The sequence below is a fragment of the Dufourea novaeangliae genome, unplaced genomic scaffold, assembly GCF_001272555.1.
Source record: "Dufourea novaeangliae isolate 0120121106 unplaced genomic scaffold, ASM127255v1 scaffold228, whole genome shotgun sequence".
NCBI classification, from domain to species: Eukaryota; Metazoa; Arthropoda; class Insecta; order Hymenoptera; family Halictidae; genus Dufourea; species Dufourea novaeangliae.
The window spans coordinates 4,511,155-4,519,902 of record NW_015374150.1 but is presented as its reverse complement, the minus strand read 5'-3'; the positions used below and the strand labels follow the sequence as shown (position 1 = coordinate 4,519,902).

The window sequence follows — 8,748 nt, the reverse complement described above, 5'->3', positions numbered from 1 at the left end:
CACGACGCTTTTACCACGAGTTTAATTAGGCCAACAGAGACGAATAAACGACGCGTTAATTCCAATTAAATGAACGTAAGGGCTGCGCTGTTACGACGTCACAGTTACCGTTGTTTCGTATAACGATACGAAAGAGAGATTTATACGCGATACAGTAAATCATCGATGAGTGTTCGAACACTCCTCGGCACTGAACACTAAATATTGCATAAACTAATGGCCATATGCAGCTGAAACAAATATCATTGGCTTCGGAATTTCAAGCTCCTATCAGTGGGCTAAACCTCGTTAAAAAGTCAGCGTTACACTTGGGAACTTTCCGTCCGCAAAATGTTAACCGAAGAATTGTTTTTTCAACACGCCTGTCACCGTCAAATCACTGATCCCTAAACAAGACGTACAGATCATCGTAGTGTTCGCGATTATTTCGTCGCATGAAATTCATCTTTCTGTTTCGAACGTCGCCGGGAAACGCGTAGTCGGAGCATCATAAATCCGCTGTCAGGAAGAGAAGCTTGTTTACTGTTTTTGCGGGGATAGCTTCTTCCCCAGTGGTCGTCCCACTACCGCTTCTTATCCCGATTTTATTTCGTTCCATTTCATCCTTTACTGTTTCCCCTCGAACGGCGACCGTTCGTTTATCGAATAGAATAAATAACCGACGATCGCGCAATAATGTTTCGAAAACATTCTCGCGCGTTTTCCTCGAGTTTTTACAACTCTGGTCGGTTCGATCGTTGCCTCCCACTTCTGCGTTGTGACGATTCTGTAATCACGTCAATTTTTCGGTGAAAATTCGTATGAACGTATGAGATATGAAACGTTCGAAGTAACAAGGGGATCTAGGGGGACCGAAAGATCATTGGCTTCGCGGTTCTGATGCTAAACAGAATTGGCATGGAGATACGACGCTTGACGTCACAGGATGCACGCCTTTCCATCGGCTTCTTTAAATAGAGTGATCAATGATATCGCTGACTGGACACTCGAGTCGTCGAGACTCCACGCGATTCGCTCATGCTCTTCGGAATGATATTTACATGCACGGGCCACGTTGTCACGTGAAAACTTTCTACGGTGGCAAAGCTTTTTAATTCCCTTCGAAACAAACCGATCGCATCCATATCAAACGAATCAAAGTTTCAATAACGCAGAACTGGAAAAAGAAATGGTTCGAGTATAGAAGCCATAGAGCATTTTTCGTTCCCCTTTTCGCAGCAAACGGTTGCGCACAGTTTATTTAAAGATATCTCTTTTTCGATCAAGAGGAGAACGATTCAATTACCAAGAAAAAAAATCGGAAACTCGGTCGAAAAACGAAATTGTACGTGCGGCGAGCGGAAGTTACACGCGAACAACGTGCAAACATAGGATCGACGGACGACTTCGACGTGTTAACAGTTTAAATCGTTTGTGCAAACAGGGATCCGAGACTCTTGTTCGCGATCCTTTAGCACATTAGCCCGATCCCGCCCCATCCCTGAATGAAACGGCACTAGAAGCACAAGAGCACCGGGGGAAGGACTCGCGCGCGTTTTCCGGTCAAATAAGACAGTTATGTCAACACCAAGACTGCGCTCGGTTAAGTGTTTGGTGACGTTTACGCGAGAAAGGTGGGGAAACATGATAATGAAACGGGAACCGGTCGGTGCATTCCTGACGATACGGGGAGGCCACTTGGGAAAACGTATTCACCGTCTGCAAAAGTTGATTCTCTGGAATTCTAATGCGAAGACTGACCCCTGTTCTGTGCTTGGAAAAGATAACTATAGAAACCATTTAGGAAGATTTTAGAGGGAAATCTTACTCGTTAACATATTACCTACCAGCTGTTATTTAACAGGTTTAGTAGATCTAATGATCAACAGCCAAGTATTGTGAAACTGTTTAATCACAGTAGGGAATTACAATCATGAAAAATAACAAGAACACTAATAGAATAATGTGAGAATTTCTTCTTCAGCCCCGATCTATGAGGTAAGTTAATAGGCTTTTTCAGTTAGCTAGCCCGTTAATAAGAAAGTAATACGACTTCGGTGCACAACGAATTAACGTTTAACGAATTAAGTTGGTCCCCCGATTTCGACCAGTCTCCCCCATCCTCAAACCTTTATTGCAACACTATAGCAGGGGAAATCCTTTTAGAACTACTCATTAATATCAACATGGTAGACGCCTCCCCAACGAGCGTGTTAACGAGAACTAGTCGAACGACTACCGGTGCCGAGCAACTATGCGCGAAGCCGGCTTTGTTCGGTCCTGCGCTAATTTGCACCGTGCAGAGGGAAAGACGTTCCATCCAGCGAAGCTTTCGCGCCCATTTGTCGTGGTCATGTACAGAGGGCGAGTGGCCCCGAAACGTCGAACGCTTCCGTGTCCACCCCTTGTATCCACGTAAATTGGCCTCCAGCTTCGCGAAACATCGCTCCAAAGTCTCGAGATAACATCGTGGTGTTCAACGATCAGACGTATCTCTAAAGCCTGATTCTTTTTTCTTGGCTATAAGCTAAGAGATTTATATAACGTGAAATCAACAAATATAATTACCAATAAATTTACAATTTTCGAAGATTTTATTATTACTCCAATATTTCGAGCTAGAGCTGATAATTAGTACGAAGAATATTATCGGTTACCAAACAGAGGTTGTAGAACACAGCAGCAAAAAACTTTTTTTTAAATAAGTCGACATTTGGCAAACAAATATATAATCTCACTAATTCTTTAAAGCTCCAGATGATCCCCTTAAATACTACAGCTTTCCACTATGTGTTATTCAAATACAATTCTGCCCAACTGTGACACACACATAGAGAGAGACACAAAAAGCTCAGCCCGAAATGTATTCATGAAGTAACAATTCATGAAACGCACAAAACGTGTCCCTCTGCGATAAATGCTCCAAAGCGACCCCGAGTTTCGAGCATTTATCGAAAATTTACTGCGCATCGGTATGTGACTTTGAAGTCACACGGAGCTATAGAGGGGCTAAACCACGCAACGATGGAATCTCTCGACTTGAAGGGATCGAAAACATAAGAGAGAAATTTTCCCTCGAATTGAATGGTCGACCAGGAGCCAGTCCCTGTCTCTCTCTGTTCTGTGGCCCGTTGTTTCTCGAAACAATGCAATCCTCAAAGAAATCCAACAAGTATACATCAAACGCGTCTATTCCGTGGCCGGTAACGCGCGTTGAAACGTTCTTCCATTTTTATCAGGGCAACGGTGTAACAATCATCCCGCTCGCGACGATTCGACCATCAGCCAGCCAGCCAGCCAGCCAGCCAGCCAGCCTCACTCTGATTATCCGTGTAAATGGGATTGTTCAGCGAGCCAGTAATTCACAGCCGAGCGAGCAAGTAATACGGCCGATTCTTACTACCACGTGCTCGTTCGCGCTCTACTTCGGGGCGCTTACGTCTTCTCCGCAGCCGCCACCCGGGGTCCTGGGGCCAGGATTACTTTGTACTTTTGTTCCCCGTCGTATATACTGCGAGAAAAGGATCGATCCTCTTCCCCGCCAGCACTTCGTGTTCGACATCGAGATTGCGGGATAAGGGACACACACATCCTGCCAGGTTATGCTTCTATTTTCCTCGGCCGAACGGAGACAGAAACTTCGAAATCGAATTTGTCAGACTGCGGAATAACATCGGTTGACTGACTCTTCTGCGTACCTAGCGTTCGTGTCAAGTGAGTTAGCCATTTCTACACAAATGTGTGTGTGTGTGTGTGTGTGTGTGTACGGCGGGATGATAAAACCACGATAGAGAAATTCTCGTACCACGAGAGGAGGCTTGCAACAACATTTTATCGAGTTTCTACGCGCTGTTCACGTGTTCGTATCGCTAATAGCACGACCTCTGGTTGGTATTCTCTGATTATAGTTCCCGTGGAGTGAAATGTCACCTGCCGAGCCACGCAAACAGAATTATCGTCGGTCTAATCGTACGGGCACGAGGACAGGACGAGCAAACAGGGGACAGGCCCGTTATCTTGCAGTGACATAGATGAAAAAAATCGACGATACTGCGAACAGTGGGGGTCTGTGTGTGTGTGTGTGTGTGTGTGTGTGATCATTCTGACCCAATAATACGGTGGCTATCATTGTGGTCTTTGTTCCGATACGCAAGGTGCCGGGTGTAACCAGTTCGACGACGATTGTTTTCCTCTGGTATCGCCTTGTCTTCCGAAGGTCAAACTCGATACTCACGAAAATCTCATGTCGATGAAAATCGGCGAGAAGCCACCCCCTTATGATCTCGAGCAACGTGAATGGTTTCCTCGAAGAACGTCGCACGTGTTCTCGAAAAACAATAAATGGTGTACACAACAACGGGTAGAAATTCCGTTGCAACGACGACTAATTTTGGCAGTGAGCGGACGAACGGGCGGATCATCGAATGGGTCGGGGAGGGAGCGATCTCTACCAAGCAACGTGTTTTCTGTGTCTGACGGTTCAATTATTTCCATACGACGAGCATCTAACGAGCTTTCATGTCAACGTCCATCCGCTCGCTCGTTCGTACGTACGTAGGGCTGGTTGGCCGGGGCTTTAAAATTAGATTCTATGAAACGGACAAGCCGGAAGCGAGGCGACGAGAGAGCCACGCGCGGAAAGTTATTTAGCTCGACGCGCGCCGATTCCGGCAACCGCGGGAATTCATTCATCTCGCGGGTGCACCGCGAGAATTCCCGAAGAACATCGAGCGGGAATTCGTACGAACGAAAATTCTTGTTTTCAAATCGCGAAGAAGGAACTCTTGTCCTCAGATTTTTACGAAGGAATTTCTCGTCCAAAATTTAGCACGTCCATCGAAGGGGGGTGGGGAGAGTTTGGTAACGGTACGATCGACTGGCGTGAACCTCGTGAAAACCGTCGAGAGAATATCGTTCTCCGCGTTCCTTGACCCTGCAACGAGAACCCTCCAGAGAGTGAGAGACAGTGCACACGCTTCATTCCTGCGCTTAGACTTAGACTACTTAGAGACTCGGATCGAAAGAGAAGAGAGCATCGATACGAGGGCCTGCCCTTGCCAGCCAAGGAGTAACGTCCTGTTACACCAGTCTGACCACTCTCTGCCACTCCCTTCGCCCTACGTATCCTTGCTCTCCCTTGCTCTTCAAGGCTTCGTTTTATTTCGCGTCCAAGGCTCCCCCCTCTTTTACCTTTCCTTTTTTCTTCTGCGACCGCTGCGTTTAGATCCAAGGAGTTCATTTTACGATTAATTATCCCCTATCGGTGGACGACTACCAAGGCCTGACCAACCGATTTTCGTTTTATTAACTGGAGTTATTAATCGTTGAATCTGCAAAGGTCATTGAATAGCGTCCGGTAAGCATAGGGTCAAGGATGTACACTCCCGTTCATAAGTATGAGGAAAGAAACTTATTGAATGTGTAGTAAATGTTATCAGTGGACTGCAGAGGTTTATGCATTTATAGCATCTATTAACTTGAAAAATGCAATAAAATAAAGGTTTTAATAAAGTTTGATACCATTATTAAGCCTCTAGCAAAGAATTGAAAATTCTACTCTCTTTTAAATTTGTACACATTAGTATCTGAAATTGTAACAATCTAGTTACCAGGCATTATGGCATTGCTCAAAGCCTGAAGTAAATTTCGTTTAGAGTTAGAGGATATTAACGCTCAATGGACAAGGCTTTTGTGTTACTATGAAATAATATAAATGTGAACTAAAATATATGTTTTGCAAAACATCACATTTTCATCGTACAGGCCAAGTTTCCACATACTTATGGACAATAGTGTATATGTATAAACGATCACAGTTCTTGTGAATTCAACAAAACTCGGAATATTTTGTTGTTTCGAACACATCACCGATTTTGGATAAACACGGAGAATCTATCTAAGATCACGAATGGATTTTAACCGTAGATCGTGAATCGCGCTGATATTAGCCAGTTCGAAAGCCGAAGGAAACCGAACGTTGCTCGCGAAACGTCGTCGTTGTTGTCGAGCGAATTCTTCGGCCGCGTGTCTCGCATGCGGAATGAAGCGCGGTTGTATTCTCGGTCGCCCCGTCAACTCGAAACTGTTACTCACCGATAATGGTGTGCACGCGGCTGGAACCTCCGCGATGGATCGGCAAGGAACCCTGCACAGAAGAGAGAAAAAAACGAGTTTAGTTCACGTCCTCTACGAACGGACCTGACACGAAGTGGTTTCGTTATTATATGGAGAGGATCGAAAGATTCCCTTCCTACTTGAGCCGACGAATAGACACCTGGAAAATACTGAAGTCTCTTTGTGCTCTGCCACTGATCGTCTTGAGATAGAAAGGACGCGTGCACGACGCTGAATGGAACATTGCAAGTGAAATGAAAGATTATTTTTTCGTTATAAGAGTCGTGAGATTCTTGGTACTGATCGCGATTGACCTGATCGTCCTCTTTAACGACCTGCACATTCTGAAAGATATTCAGTATTTTTTAGTCTCCGATCGAGCTACCTCTGGAAATACTTTTCCGAAAAGATCGCAGCCCTAAAAGACCTAAGGTGTGTCTCTAGATTCTAAATAACTACTTCCAGGTATACTTTTGTAATCGGACATAGTACCCGTGCTTTCGCAAGTGAAAGTAGAGCCTCCATAGCGCCTCTTCGGCGCTGGCCAAGGTTCGGCACCATTCAGCGATTCGCGATCGAACACGTTATTTCGTTACAGCGACGAATTCACTGTCGGTTTTGCGAATATTTCTCATCCACACGATATCGTTTCGACCTATTTGCCATCTATAGTACGAGCTAGATTAACGCACGAGACACGGGGTTCCGGTAGTGTCGCAAAGATAGCCAGGGCAAAGGTTCGTTTCCACACTCGAGCAGCAACCGGCTCTGTAGGCAACAATTTAAGCGTACGTGACAAGAATATTGATACATATGCATGCCTGATTAATCAATATTTGGAGTGATCTTCATCAGGAAAACACTTATTGCCAATTTGTGATGTTTCAGTGACGATATCGACGATAACAAAGAAAATTTCAGTTCCACTGGTTAAATGCTTCATAATGAAACCATTACAATTCCGAATACATTCTCCAGTCGACAGCAGTCTCTCCACGAGGGATCAGATTTGAAACGTATGTAAGAAAAAGTGGCGGGACAGATTCCATTCGTGCAACACGCGAAGATTACCCTTCAACGCCATTAATCCAGACCGCGATCTATCGTTAACCTGACTATCGTGCAGACACGCTGAGAGTCTGCAGAATTCTCTAGTCCCACACGCAGCCAAGTGTTAACGCGGTGTTGCATTCCTTGCGATCTCCTCCTCGCGATTACGCAATTGCTCGAAACTCGATAGAGCCGAAGTATATACTCGATACACCGGGTTTCACACCTGTCTCTCCTGCCGAACACGACCGATTCACACACACACACACCAGCGCTACTGGCCACTGCACACACCGCGCCACCAGAGTAACAACCGCACAGCAACCCACGTGTGCAACGACGATCCTAATGGAACAACGTTCGAACAACTCTCTTTCTCGCTGCCCAGAACGCTGTCGATTCTCAAGGCATGGACAACAGTCATTCGGCGAGGTCGAAATTCCCAAAGATCGGGTGCCAGGTGCAACACGCGGCCAGGTGGTGTCCTATACCTTGAATTATCCTCCTCAGTGGTGTGGCGCGTATATCCAGCAACGCGACCAAGGAGAGCCAGGGGACAGCGGCGGGAAAATGCAGAGCCTCTCTCTGTGTAACCACAAGCAAGAACCACCGGCAACTAGACGCTGAACGCACACCGAGTGTCGAGGTTCGCGAAGCCCGCTTCTTCCGACACACGGAGTCGTGCCCGGCAGTCTCTACGTTCCTTCGACCCCCCCTTCTTCTTCGACACCCATTCCCTCCTACCTCTCTTCCTTCTGTCACGAAGAGGAACGCGTGGACGCGCGGTGGGAGAGGGAGGGGACACACCGGTGTCGCGGGGATAGGGAGAGAGGCGAAAGAGGTAAAGCAGAGAAGCGGGAGAGACCGAGTAAGAGGATGAAAACGTACATGTGTGTACGTGTGTACGTAAGTGCACTCCGCCGCAAGAGAGCTGCAACGTGAACGAATAATCCGGATGCACCCGCGGCGGCTCGAAGAGGGGAGAACCTCGCGATGGAGATAGAAAGATAGATAGATAGATAGAGAGAGAGAGGGAGAGAGAGAGGGAGAGAGAGAGAGAGAGAGAGAGAAGGAGGGAGGTGGGAGAGAAGTCAATGAACGACTTCACCGCAATCGCCACGCGGGCGAGGGAATTTCACGGTTGCGGGCTTCTTCTTGCGCTCTCTCAGTTTCCCTGGTGCTTTCCTAACCCCAGTAGGTATACGTAAATACAGGGTGGACCATGAAACGCGGTATCAGCTTGGATTATTCTACTGGCTAGGCTGTTCGATCGAAAATTTTTGTTGGCTAGTGTAACAGGATTCAAGAAGAGCTAAACCTCTTTTCCTTTTTCAACTGTACTTAATTAAAGTATATTTATAAATATTAACAACGATCAATTAAGAGAGTAACCTGTTTTGGTGGGGAAGTTTCTAGTGAATAATTAATTACAATTTTCGTATGATGCTTGAATGAAAAAGGAAAAATAAACGTAAACATACGCGCCAGTAAGTATCCCTCAAGAGGTTAAGATGATTGTACCGAATTTTTTGTCAACCTCTTTTTGTTTCAGAGTTCTCAAGGTCACCTTCAGTTTTTTTATGGATATATATATATATATATATA

At 45.8% G+C, this 8,748-nt stretch overlaps 1 protein-coding gene across 4 annotated transcripts in view; it reads right to left on the bottom strand.

Annotated features, from left to right (window-relative positions):
- The window catches only part of LOC107191787 (heterogeneous nuclear ribonucleoprotein K), a 91,114-nt gene that overhangs the window by 47,588 nt on the left and 34,778 nt on the right, over window positions 1-8,748 (bottom strand). For all 4 annotated transcript variants that reach the window (XM_015580895.1, XM_015580898.1, XM_015580899.1 and 1 more), the window contains exon 3: window positions 6,073-6,124. The gene's annotated coding sequence lies outside the window, so the exon portion shown is untranslated. The remainder of the gene's footprint in view (window positions 1-6,072; window positions 6,125-8,748) is intronic.